Source organism: Oryx dammah, unplaced genomic scaffold (assembly GCF_014754425.2).
Source record: "Oryx dammah isolate SB20612 unplaced genomic scaffold, SCBI_Odam_1.1 HiC_scaffold_11081, whole genome shotgun sequence".
Lineage (NCBI taxonomy): Eukaryota > Metazoa > Chordata > Mammalia > Artiodactyla > Bovidae > Oryx > Oryx dammah.
The window spans coordinates 2,695,589-2,710,248 of record NW_024080475.1 but is presented as its reverse complement, the minus strand read 5'-3'; positions in this window follow the sequence as shown (position 1 = coordinate 2,710,248).

Below are 14,660 nucleotides of genomic sequence, written 5' to 3'. Positions count from 1 at the left end.
TATTTGAAATAATGTACAGGCTTAACGTACAACTGCACAGTGCATTGCTCTTATATTTTGCTGCCATATAATTTTGCCATGATATATACAGTTTTTAAGATGCTGTCTTTAGAAATGATTTTAATACATGGACTATCCTTTGCTTACATAGTGAACCAAGAGTAGGAAGAAGGTCAGATGGTATGTTTCAATGCTATGTTTTGTGAAATAGTATGCTGAAATACGTGAAATATTTCATAATTTCTGGTATTTAAAATGGCTATTTTATATGACTTAGTCTAATAAAATTTGAATATAGAATCTCCCTTTTTGACATATAGAAAACTTTGCATTACAGCAATCCACATACTATACATGAGATTATCTTGCTCCATCCTCATATAAATATTAGGAGGTGTTCATCTTTTATATATTTTTAAGATCATGTAAAGTCCCACATTAACTGTTACAACAGATTTTACTTCATTTTGATAATGTATATTTAAATATCTGACATTTATCTTTTGTGTACTTTGAACTATTAATTTTCATTATATTTATAAGTATTCAAAATTGTATTACCATAGCCTGTATTAAATTCATATTTATATAGAACGTAACTACTCAAGGGAAATATAAAACACTCATAGAAAACAATGATTTAGTATAATATAAATTATATGCTTTTCCATGTAATGCAAATGAGACTATATTACTTACAAAACCTTTCATCATTTGAGATTTATTAATATTTAAGAACAGTGACATGAGAATGAATATACTTGACACATTACTTTAGACTGCAACCAAAATTGATACACAGAGCAAAGCTACTACTTGTATTTTCTCTAAATGTTTTCTATTTTGAGACTCAAACCTGTGAAAGGAAAAGAAAGTGAACTTTCTACCTATTGAAGAAAAGTTCTTTTTATGGAATAAAAATAGAATAAAAACTAAGAAGAAAGAGAAAAAACACAACCCGAGTAATAATTCCTAAGACAGATTTTTCTCCTGTGGAGAAAAATTTACTGAGGGTGAAAGGAAAATTTACTTAGCTAAGCTTAGTATTTATGACAAGTTTTACACTATCATTTTACTAATCCATGAATATAAGGATTAATCACTTCTTCCAGTGGCACAATATGCTTCTGTCAAGTTAAGTCTTTTAAAAAAGAAAATCCACTAAGCTGAACATTTCAGATAACAATAATCAACCTAAGTTTGTTAAACTTCTGAATGCTTACAAGTAAACATGTCTTATTAATACATGTTTAAAAATGATAAAAACCCTGATGAAAAAAATGAATCACATTGTAACCCAAAATGGCATGTGGCCTATAATATTAATGACTAACTTTTGTAATTTTCTAATCTATTTGAGCCCTTTAAATGAGTGTCTTACCATGATGTCCAACTGATGCTCAAATTTAAATGAAATGTTACTATAAATGACAATATAATTAAATACACTAGATTGATGATGCAGAAAATATTCTATTTTTCAATACATGATTACAAAATACTCACTATGAAAAATATTCTTTATATCGAAAGTTTGCCTACTCCTACCTGCAGGTTATGGAAAATAAATTTATTACTAGTAGTTAAGCAGAGATTGTTAATTCTTAAATCACATGTCCAATATTTATAGGTAAAAGAAGTCAAATAAAAACAACAACTAAAATGAGATTTTCCCCATGATAACAATTATATTATTTTGAGCACTGTGTCCTACAGGACTGACCTACTTCAACTTTACTTATTTCAGCTTAAAGTTAAATAAATGCATATTAAATGTTTCTTATGTGCAAGCAATACACAAAATACAAAGAAATAAGGAGTCACTGTATTTTAGGTTAGGTTAGTTCAATTCAACAACCACTTTCTGGGCATCAACTAGGTGCTGGTCACACAGTGTCTCTGAGGGAACAAAGTAAACTAGATGTGGTAACAGTCTTTGAAAAAAGTTGTAATCATATAAATTCCCAGTCATCATCCATTGAAAAACTCCAATGACAAAATCAGGCAATGATAATTATGAGAAAAAGCCAATATTGTGTGCATATTTTTCTTTACTTGTGCTTTTTTTTGCCATCAGTATATATGTAAAACTTCTGAATTGTGTTTCCAAAAATATTAGTGAATTGAGTTAAATACTTACCTATTTATACTTATCTATATAAAGCAGAGTCAAAACCTTGCATTTGCCTGGTCAAATACATTATATTCCACTCAGGAAAACTATCAGTGGAAAATCTTATTTTGAACCTGAATGGGTCACATTATATGAGTTAATTATTAAATCTTTCTCAGAAGAACTAAAACTCAAAAGCATTTTTAACCTCTCAGAACCTGTGTTGCAGAAAACAAAAAATTTGTTCACTCATTTTCTACTTTGGACATTGATATGATTTCTTGAACCACAGGAATATAAAATGAAAAGTAAGACAATTCTTCTTCACTGCACATTCTTATTTACCTAATTAAAAGTAGCAAAAAAGAAAAAGAAAGTCATTTTTTGCTTCCCTTTAAAAAAAAAATCAATAACACCATTATAGTTAAAGTATGGTCTATATACTATAGATACAGTCCCTTTGATGCCAAGAAGCACAATAAGTGTAAATTTTTCCTTTGCAGTGACTATTTCTTACTTCCATGTTCCTTACTGATATCCTTTACCTTGAAGTCTTAGAACCTATAAGTCACATGTTCAAAATTCTTCTTAATCTATTACAGTGACATATTTAACATTCAGACTTATCTCTTATATCATAATTTATTTTCCATTTCAATTCAGTGTTCAATAGGTAATAATAATTAGTTGAAAATTTATTTTTAAATGCAATTAAATATTTGAAATTAGTTTGGTATGATGGAAAATATAATTTGAACTGAGTTAATTCATGAATTAAAAGTGTAGTGATTGCTGTAATGTAAGTTTATCATTGCATGCATATGGTAAAGCTATCTGAACCATATGTCTTCACTTTCGGAATAACATATGGAAAGTATTTAAAATAAGTACACTGTAAAAATATGACAGGTTTGATAAAGGGTACATTTCTAGTAAATAAACAATCCTCAGTGAGAGTAAAACATGAATAACAGATAATGTGATTCAACTAGAAACCTTAGCTAGTTCAAATTGATGGTTCAAGTACTTAAAGAGGATTGCTAGATAAGGTTATCTCTGTGTTTGTTAATATAATCTTTATTGTGTAAGTGTGTGTCTGTTTGTGCGTGACATGGTAAGAAAGTTGTGGTGATTCTAATCACACTGCAGTGAAGGGAAGTGAAAGTGTTAGTCAGTTAGTCATGTTCAGCTCTTCTGTGACCCCATGAACTGTGTAGCCCACCAGTTCGTGGACAGGCTCCGCTGTCCACATAATTCTCTAGGCAAGAATACCGGAGTGGATAGCCATTCCCTTCGGTCTCCTGCATTGTAGACAGATTCTTTACCCTCTGAGCCACCAAGAAAGCCCAAAAGCAACTAACACTTCCAGAGGAACTGCTGGGATATGAAACCAAGATTTCCTGTTTACTAGGCAGGTACTTTAACAAACTAAGTCAGGGCACGAAATGCATTCAGTTCAGTTCAGTCACTCAGTTGTGTCCGACTCTTTGCAACCCCATGAATCACAACATGCCAGGCTGCTCTGTCCATCACCAACACCCAGAGTTTACTCAAACTCATGTCCATCGAGTCAGTGATGCCATCCAGCCATCTCAGCCTCTGTTGTCCCCTTCTCCTCCTGCCCTCAATCCCTCCCAGGATCAGAGTCTTTTCCAATAAGTCAACTCTTCGCATGTGGTGGCCAAAGTATCGGAGTTTCAGTTTTAGCATCAGTCCTTCCAAAGAACACCCAGGACTGGTCTCCTTTAGAATGGAATGATTGGATCTCCTTGCAGTCCAAGGGATTTTCAAGAGTCTTCTCCAACACTACAGTTCAAAAGCATCAATTATTTGGCGTTAAGCTTTCTCCACAGTCCAAACTCTCACATCCATACATGACCACTGGGAAAACCATAGCCTTGACTAGATGGACCTTTGTTGGCAAAGTAATGTCTCTGCCTTTTAATATGCTATCTAGGTTGGTCATAACTTTCCTTCCAAGGAGTAAGCATCTTTTAATTTCATGGCTGCAATCACCATCTGCAGTGATTTTGGAGCCCCCCAAAAATAAAGTCTGCCACTGTTTCCACCGTTTCCCCATCTATTTCCCATGAAATGATGGGACGGGATGTGATGATCTTAGGTTTCTGAATGTTGAACTTTAGGCCAACTTTTTCACTCTCCTCTTTCATTAAGAGGCTCTTTAGTTTCTCTTCACTTTCTGCCATAAGGGTGGTGTAATCTGCATATCTGAGGTTATTGATATTTCTCCCAGCAATCTTGATTCCAGCTTGTACTTCTTCCAGCCCAGAGTTTCTCATGATATACTCTGCACAGAAGTTAAATAAGCAGGGTGACAACATACAGCCTTGACGAACTCCTTTTCCTATTTGGAACCAGTCTGTTGTTCCATGTCCAGTTCTGACTTTTGCTTCCTTACCTGCATATAGGTTTTTCAAGAGGCAGGTCAGGTGGTCTGGTATTCCCATCTCTTTCAGAATTTTCCAGTTTATTGTGATCCACACAGTCAAAGCTTTGGCATAGTCAATAAAGCAGAACTTAGCATAATGCCCTCCAAGTCCATCCACATATGCTGCATATGGCAAATTTTCATTCTTTTTTATGAATGAGTAAAATTTCATTGTGTATGTGTGTGCTTGCATACATACATACACAAGTGTCTTTTGAGTGGACTGGAGAATTTAATCCATTCACATCAGAATAATTATTGATATATAAGACTTTAATCCTATTTGTTAAGTTCAGTTCAGTAGCTCAGTTGTGTCTGACTCTTTGGGACCCCATGGACTGCAGCATGTCAGGCCTCCCTGATCATCATCAACTCCCGGAGTTTACCCAAACTCATGTCCATTGAGTCAGTGATGCCATCCAACCATCTCATCCTCTGTCATCCCCTTCTCCTCCAGCCTTTAATCTTTCCCAACATCAGGGTCTTTTCAAATGAGTCAGCTCTTCACATCAGGTGCCCAAATTATTGGAGTTTCAGCTTCAACATCAGTCCTTCCAATGAGTTTTCAGGACTTATTTCCTTTAGGATGGACTGGTTGCATCTCCTTGCAGTCCAAGGGACTCTCAAAAGTCTTCTCCAACACCACAGTTCAAAAGCATCAAGCGCTCATTCTAATCACATAATAGTTTGCTTTAATGCCATTTTCTTATCTTTTTTATATCTACTGTAAAATATTCCTGTGGTTACCATGAAGCTTATATAAAACATTTATGCAGATCACTTAATGTTTATCGTGTACAAAAACTCTACTCTTCTTTCCCTTTGTACATGTTATGTTTTCAGTGTCACATTTTACTTATTTTAATATTTTGTAACCTTGACAAGTTTTCCAAACTATAGTTATTTTTAATACTTTAATTTTTATACTAGAGTTAAGTGAGTATTACACCATAATATTACAGTATTGAATGTGAAAGTGTTAGTCGCTCAGCCATGTTGTGACTCTTTGCAACTCCATGGACTGTAGTCCTCCAGGCTCCTCTGTCCATGGGATTCTCCATGCAAAAATACTGGAAAGGGTTGTACTTCCTTCTCCAGGGGATCTTCCTGAACCAGGAATCAAACCCGGGTCTCCTGCATTGCAGGCAGTTTCTTTACCTTCTGAGCCACGGGGGAAGCCACACTGCATAGTATTAGTATCTTCTGAATTTGGCTACAAGCTTACATCTACCAGTGTGTTTTATATTTTCATGTTTTCATATGTTGGTAATTATCATGCTTTGCTTCAAGCTTGAAGAATTATTTTCATTATTTTGTGTGAGAGAGGTCAAATTTGACTAATTCTTTTAGCCTTTGTTTGGCAAAATCTTTATGTTTCCCTTTTTTCTTAAGGATAATTTAGCCTTGCTCAGTGTTGTTGGTCGGCGTTTTTTTCCCCAGCACTATGAGTATATCATCCTCCTATCTTCTGGCCTGTAAAGGTTATTTTGGGTTAAAATGTAGGAGAGCTTTTGAACTTAATGAATTTGGATGTACAAATCTCCCAATATCTGAGGAGTACTCACCATCATTTCTCTGAGTAAGCTTTCTTCCCCTTTCTCCCTTTCTTCTCCTTCTGGGTCTGTTTTACTGAATAGAGGTTTTTTTTTTTTTTTTCTTAATGTTTTCCCATAGTTCATGTAGGGATTCCTCACTCTCTTTATTATTTTTTCTTTGCTTTCCTTGAAGTGGATAATTTGAAATGATTTGTCTTACTTCACAGATTTTTTTCTTTTGTTTGATCTAGTCTGTGGTTCATTCTTTCTATCACAGTTTTCTTTTTATTAATATTCATTGTATTCTTTAACTCCAGAATTTCTGTTTTGTTGTTTTTGATGATTTCCAACTCTCTCTTGAACTTCTTATTTTGCTAAGTAATGTTTCCTGATTTTTTTTTAAATTATCTTTCTGTGCTTCCTTGTAGCTCTCTTCACTTCCTTGAAGCAATTGTTTCAAATTCTTTATTGGGCACATCACAGATATTCATTTATTTGGAGTAAATTAATGGAAAATTATCATGTTCCTTTGTTGATGTCAGGATGCCTTGGGTTTTCACATTCTTTGAAGTTTTGTGTTGCTGTCTTTGCATTGAAGAAGCAGTCATCTTTTCCTGTCTTTACTGCCTGGGTTTGGGAGATTAATACCTTCCATCAGCTCTGTTCTGAGGCTCAGAACTTTTCCAGATGGGAAAAGAATAAAGTGGATCTCTTTGGCAGCACTCCACACTTCTGGGAAAGCTGGATGCTTTCTCACATGCTTTCACTTTCCCCTGTGGGAGAAAACACAAAGAAGAGCTCTCTTGTCATTGAGTTGTGCTTCTTTAGGGGAGGAGTAACATTAGTAAAATGAAAGTATTCTTACCCTCTCAGTTCATCCAATCTTAGATTATTTTGCTCTAACACTTTGCTGGAACTTCTCTGCTGACAGCCTAGACTTCCATAAAAGCACTTCCACAAGTAATTGTTAAAATTAGGTTGATTTGATGGGAAGATAGTAGAAAACATCTCTTTCAACTATTTGATGATGCAACTCCTGTATAAACTTTTTAATGTAACCATTTTATTACATATGTGTTTATGTGTATACACAGGGATAAAGAGAAATGATATATATCTTGGTAGAAATTTTTTTTTCTATCAGAAATAGCTGATTGGGTGAAGCAAAGTAAGTTTGGAGATGAAGCAAATATTTTTTTCAGTAAGTTTGGAGATGAACTTATGATTGTTGCCTTGACTCATATATTTTATTAATCTCTTGTACTCTATTGAACTATTATTTACATATCATTCTTTGAAAGAATTGAAGGTTTAATTTAAAAATCTACATTCTTTTATAAGTGAAATGTCTGATTATATTTCAGTAGACATTTATGGAAACATATCATAGATATAGAAAAGGACACAAATTGAAATTGCAATAACTGAGATGAATTATCACATGATTAATATGCTTACACAGTGACCCCTCAGATTAAGACTTAGAATTTAGTGCAACTCCAGAAGTACTCCATGAGGCCTCTCTCCATCTGTGTCCCCCTCCAAAGATAGATATAATACGACATTCGACAACATAGATTACATTTGCCTATTGCTAAAATTCATAAAAATGTAATCAAAAGTGATACTATTAAGTATTGCTATTTTAATGATATTTCATAATTAATATTACAACATAATTTTGGAGGTTAGGAATGGTCTTATAGTCTGACACAGTTTTCCATTTATAACCTCTTTTCAAATTAGAAGAGTTTATATTCATTAAATCAAAATAACTTTCTCATATTCTCGACTTAATTTAGTTCTACTTAATGTGGCATAGGCTGATAAAAGATAGTTAACAATTCTTATTTCTGACATGTTTTCACTAACTCTTTTATTCCTCTCCCATGCATGCATTACAAATTAAAGGCTGTCATATTTGGTTCATAAATATTTGTATTGTTTTCTCATTGTGGATTGTAAATGTTATCTTATAAAAATACCTTTGTTACCTCTTTAATGCCATTTGTGTAGTTTGGAAACAATATTGATACTTAATTTTTCTTGTGCTATTTTATTTTCAAAATGTTCTCTAGTTATTATATTTTACTTTAAATTCAAACACAGATTATACAAACCAATAATTTAAATCAAATTTTTATATTAATCAGTCATTTTCTCTTATGTTAACCATTTACTGTTTTCGGTCTGGGGATAATTTCACTACATATGTTCCCATATTGTAAATGATTAACTGAAGTAGTTAGATGAACCAGATAACTTGCCAGGTATTTTCTTTCTTCATAGATTTCTCAGAGATAATCCCATATTTGGAAGCTCCTCTGCTTTATCAACGGAGAAGGCAATGGCACCCTACTCCAGTACTCTTGCCTGGAAAATCCCATGGACGGAGGAGACTGGTGGGCCACAGTCCATGGGGTCGCTAAGAGTCAAAGTGTATAAGGCACTAATAATTTTCTACTAGAACTACCAGTTACATTATGATGATGTCTTTGTAATAGTAAGTAGCAAGTTCTTGGTAGATCCTGTATGAAAATATGAAATGTAAAATGATTTTCTTAGCAGGTTCAATTTGTCAACTTCAAAACTATATTTCATCAGCACACATCAAATTGTAAATTCTGAGATCCACAAACAAAATTACTTGTGTAAATGTTTTGTGTACATTCAGACACTTTGAAAAATTAATATCAAAGTCAACTTTCCTAGATAAAAATGACCTATACAACTTTTGTATTAGCTTAAAATTAGTATAAAATATTTTGGAATAGCTCTGGAAATGTAATATGAATATTGCTCTATAAATATGAAATAGGTTTTTAATTTTTGTCACACAAAAATCTATTTCTTCTCAACTTGTTCTAGTTTGCTCCCACTTTCATAAAGCTGAATAAAATAAATAAGTAGAAATGTATAACTCTCTTGGGAGAGTTTGATTATCTAAATACTGTTATGTATGTAAATACTGTTTGTTCAAATGATATACTTCAAAATACAAGAAAAATCACCAGAATGTTTTATAATTTCATTATACGGAAGCTGCAAAATTTGTCACTGAAAATATGCAATAAGGTATCATGAGATAAACATTAAATGGGCATTTTAAAAAGAAAGGTGGGGTCATAATTTTATGTATGCCAATTATAACTTAAGTAACTCAAATTTAATTTCCTGTTCTGTGAAATAATATTAATAACATTTGTCTAATACCCTTATAGATTTCTTGGGAAAATAAAATAATGTTGAAAAAAATCATTTTAAATTATAAAAATCCACTCAAATATTAGATGGCATTATGTGGACTCAGTGACATAACTCCAGTTCAGTTAATTATTACAGACTGAATATTTCATTTATATTTTTAAAATATTATTTCATTTTTTATAAAATTATATATGTTAACATTGACTATGCATTTCTATTCAGTTATATTTCTATGAGAGAGAAATTGTATTAAAACAAAATTATATAGCTAAATTTTCTAGATTGTACTCCATTTAAATTGAACTGCTCTTTCTTACATTAATTTAGAACATTATTATTATTTTATCTTATTCAATATATCAGAAAGTCTATTGACTATAATCACAATTAATGATCACATTTTATTTTAATATAATTCATGTCAATATTTATAATAAGTAATATAAAAATAAGGCCCCAGGTTATATATTAATATTTAGATGATATTGGTATATGTCCACATAGTTTTAGAATACTTATTAATCAAAGGAGTAAAGATGGATAGCATCAGGATTTCAAGAAATAGTTTTCTTTAGTAGCAAACTTAATCCTATTTCCCAAAGCACTTATTGAGTACATATTGATAGAAATTAGCTTGACATTCGGACATTTCCCGTTAGCTTTAGTAGAATCTGAAATCATACGTCTGTGTACTGTTGTAGGCAAGTTGATAATGAATCTTTACTCATCCTGCGTGTATATTTTCAATTGTAAAGTCTATTTACATTTTAGTTAGTGATAATCACAGGCCCATGGCTGTAGATGCAATAGGAAACCTGGAAGAATTTTAATAGATTAGAAGAAAGTAGAAGATTGCTGAATTTTCCCCTAGAAAGTTGTGACATCTACAAACAGAAAAGACTAGTTCTTTTATACCATATGAAAGAAATTGTTCTGTTATGCACAGTAGTCAACTGTTGTTTTGTATTCTGAGAAACCGAGATAATGACTTTTAGGAGCTTTGCAAGAAAGAAAATTCTCACCATGAATACAAAGACAACAAACCATTTAACATTTGTCTATCTAAATACATATTATAATATATTAAGGCACATTTCTTTTTTAGTAAATATAACTTTTTTTAATTTTCAAAAAGGTAAACAAATAGAATACATCAAACTTTTGAAGCATTTGAGCAAGCATTGATTTTAACTGTACAGTGCCAAACCAAAAATGGTTGGCAGCACTCCATCAACAAGTGCTGGGAAAGGTTTTTATAAAAGAAGATGTGGAAGCACAACAAAAACAAACAAACAAATAAATAATTGACTGTAGCTTAAGTAGTTAATTTTTTGTTATTAGCTCTTCCAAAGTTTTGTATACTTGAATTTGGATTCATTGGCTCCCTAGTTTTTATTTACTTATATAAACTATCAACACATTGGAGCCACTTCAGGTTAATGGCCAGGTTGTTTACTATTTCCCCTCTTTTGGTCATCCTCTCCTACATGACATCATGAGCACAATTTGATACTAATACCATTCTCAGTAACCATCGAGATTCGGTCGTTGTTGTCTAATGGTGAAACTTATAGGTACAATATAAAGTCTGTGGAAGAATTGGTTTTGCTGGTCACCTCATTGCCTTGTTTCTGTTGCTCCAAGTTCAGTGAGACCATTTCTTATACTGCTGATGGCTGCTAACATATATTTAAGACCCTGAAGAGAAGACAGTACACCAGGGAGTCCACAGTGCTGATTTCAGGAGGGTAATGCCAGGAGACTGGAATATGCTCCTTAGCGAGGATCCCCATGGCCTTAACCCGCTGCTGCTGCTGCTAAATCGCTTCAGTCATGTCCGACTCTGTGCGACCCCATAGACGGCAGCCCACCAGGCTCCGCCGTCCCTGGGATTCTCCAGGCAAGAACACTGGAGTGGTTTGCCATTTCTTCTCCAATGCATGAAAGTGAAAAGTGAAAGCGAAGTCGCTCAGTCGTGCTGACTCTTAGCGACCCCATGGACTGCAGCCCACCAGGCTCCTCTGTCCATGGGATTTTCCAGGCAAGAGTACTGGAGTGGGGTGCCATTGCCTTCTCCGATGACCTTGACCAGTTGGTATCAAGTAAATCAAAGACTATATCTGAATAGGCATCAAATAGCTTATTTCTTGTCTCTGAGTTTCTATAACACCAGAAGTTTTGATCCAGGTGCAGTAGGAGGCATTTGCTTTGGTAGAGCTATATGCTAATTTGCTTCAGTGGTGTACTACTCTTTGTGACCCCCATGGATTATATAGCCTGCCAGGCTCCTCTGTCCATGGGATTCTCCATGCATGAATACTGGAGTGGGTTGCTAAGCCTTCCTCCAGAAAATCTTCCCAACCCAGGAATGGAAGCTGAGTCTCATGTCTCCTGCACTGGCTGGTGGATTTTTTACCACTAGTGACACCTGGGAAGCTTTAGAAGAGATTCCTCCCTTTTCAGCCAACAGGTAGTCTAAAGCAATTCTATTATCTAATACCACTTTATCAACTCAAAATAATTCTATTCAAAGGAGACATATTTGGGGGTAGCCACTCGTCATTTCCTGCCTTTGAAACTTCCCTGAGAAATTTTACAGTTTAGAAATTTCACTGGTATATTGAAATTCCGTTTGGTTTAAGCAGTCTCTTAGTCCTGAGACTAGGTCAATTCAGTTAAACAGTTCTCTATTTTCAATAGATAATATTGTGGATGGATTTCTGAAATTAGGTCTATATGTTGCAAGCAGTCAGATGTTTAATAGTCAATGTTTCCTTTGTTTCTAGAGGCATTTCTCTAGAAACAAAGGAAAAACAAAAGTCAATTGTTGAAACAGATTATAAACCAATTTCTGACTTCAGAGGACAGCCAGTTGATATTTCCAGGTGGTAGGCCCCCAGAGACTTAACTCAAAGCATCTTTTGTAATCTGAATGTCTTTCGTGATGTCATCAGAAGCTCTAGTGAACTTCTTTGAGTGATCCACACAGCAACAGATGCAAAGATTGTCAAGACATGAGCTGCTGCCGTGACTTCTGAAATTCATATCAAGTCATCTAGCTTCATTTTAAAAGGATACAGGATGCTTGGGGCTGGTGCACGGGGATGATCCAGAGAGATGATATGGGGTGGGAGGTGGGAGGGGGGGTTCAGGATTGGGAACTCAAGTACACCTGTGGTGGATTCATGTCAATGTATGGCAAAACCAATACAGTATTATAAAGAAAATAAAGTAAAAATTAAAATTAAAATAAATAAATAAATAAAAGGCTTCAAGAAAAAGGATGTTTTTGTTATAAGTTCAAGTCAGAAAGATGGAAGAAAAGTTGGAAAAGATAGTTTGGAGATTTGTATACAGATATTGAAGGAAACTAGAAAAAAAAATTAGGATCCAGTCCAAGAATAGTGATTTTTTGTATATTCTAAAATATTGTGATTTTCCAAGTACAGCTTTGATGATACCTAAAGGCCTTTAAGTTCTGAAACCAGAACATTTAAAAGATAAACTGAGGTACATTAAGAGTTTATTTGAGCAAACATTGATTCCAATCAGACAACTGTTAAAATGGTTAGGAACACTCCATTGACAAGAGCTGAGGAAAGGCTTTTATAAAAAAATGTGGGAAGCTAAGCAAACAAATTAGCTTTGACTGGCTGTAACTTAATTGATCACCTTGTGTGAGGGAGTCTGGTTAACTGTTTGTGATTAGGTGTTCTTCAATTTAATTTTCTCAGATTTGAAGGCATTAATCCTGGCTTAGGTTTCAGTTTGCTTACATAGGCCACTGAGGCATCACAGTTTCCTCAGTATAATGAGGCCCTGTTTAATTACTTTAACAAATGTATCATTTTCAAGTACAGTGAATTTTCCGTCTGTAGTTCTTTTTTTCTCGGCCTTTAAAATGACTCATTCCACCATTCTTATTTTCTTTGAGAAATATGTAATCATCTGATTGGCATTTTCCCTTTTATATATAAAAAAGTATATAAAACTTTTTCTCCTCTTGCTGTTGTTGTTCAGTTGCTAAGTCATGTCTGACTCTGGAGCCCATGGACTGCAGTGAGCCAGGCTTTCCTGCCCTCCACTCTTCACCCGCAATTTGTTCACACTCGTGTCCACTGATGCTATGTGATGATGTCTGACCATTTCATCCTCTGCTGCTCCTTTATCTTCCTACCCTTAGTCTTTTCCATATCAGAGTCTTTTCTAATTAGTTACTCTTCACATCAGATGGCCAAAGTATTTTTTTCTCTATTTGTATATATTGTGTCTATACATGGTTTTCTTTGAGTTTAGCCTTTTTAGGGGTTGCTATGTGTTTTAAATTTGTATATTTCCAACTTTTACCAAATTTAGGAAGTTTTGGCCATAATTTCTTCTGCCAAACCATTATTTATTTTTCTCTCAAGAATGTTATACCTTTAATATGGGTACTCATTATAAAAAAAAACACAACAACTATTGTTTCTTGTTCGTCAGATTGTATAATTTCTATTGTTCTATTTTCAACTTATGTCCTCTTTCCTACTCATCATCATCCTGTTATGGAGCCAGTGAATTCTCTAATTTCAAATATTTTTTTAAAATTAATTAATTTATTTATTTTTTATTTTACTTTACAATTCTGTATTGGTTTTGCCATACATTGACATGAATCCACCACGGGTGTACATGCGTTCCCAAACATGAACCCCCCTCCCACCCCCCTCCCCACAACATCTCTCTGGGTCATCCCCATATACCAGCCCCAAGTGTGCCATATCCTGCATCGGACATAGACTGGCAATTCGATTCTTACATGATATTATACATGTTTCAATGCCATTCTCCCAAATCATCTCACCCTCTCCCTCTTCCTCTGAGTCCAAAAGTCCGCTATACACATCTGTGTCTTTTTTGCTGTCCTGCATACAGGGTCATCATTGCCATCTTTCTAAATTCCATATATAATATTTTATTTTTAAACTCTATAGTTGTCATTTGGTTTTATTTTGTACTTCATTTTTCTCTGACAATAATTTCTCTTTTTTCTCTTATTTAAATGTTCACTTCCCTCTTGGTGCTTGATTGTAACAGTGGCTTCAAGACTCTGTCTAATACATATACCACTTGGGAATCTTATATTTGACATTGATTTGTCTTTTCCTTTGATGACTGGTAAGTAAATCAATAAATTTTCCATTGTATCCTGGATATTTTGAATATTATGTTATGAGATTTTTAAGTGCCATTAAAATATCTTCAGGAATATAGATTTCTTTATTTGTTTTAGCAGGCAATCAGTCTGACCAGCCTGTCTCAGTTCCTATGGGTGGTTCCAATGTATCATCAGTTTTCTAAGCCTTTCCTGTGCTAT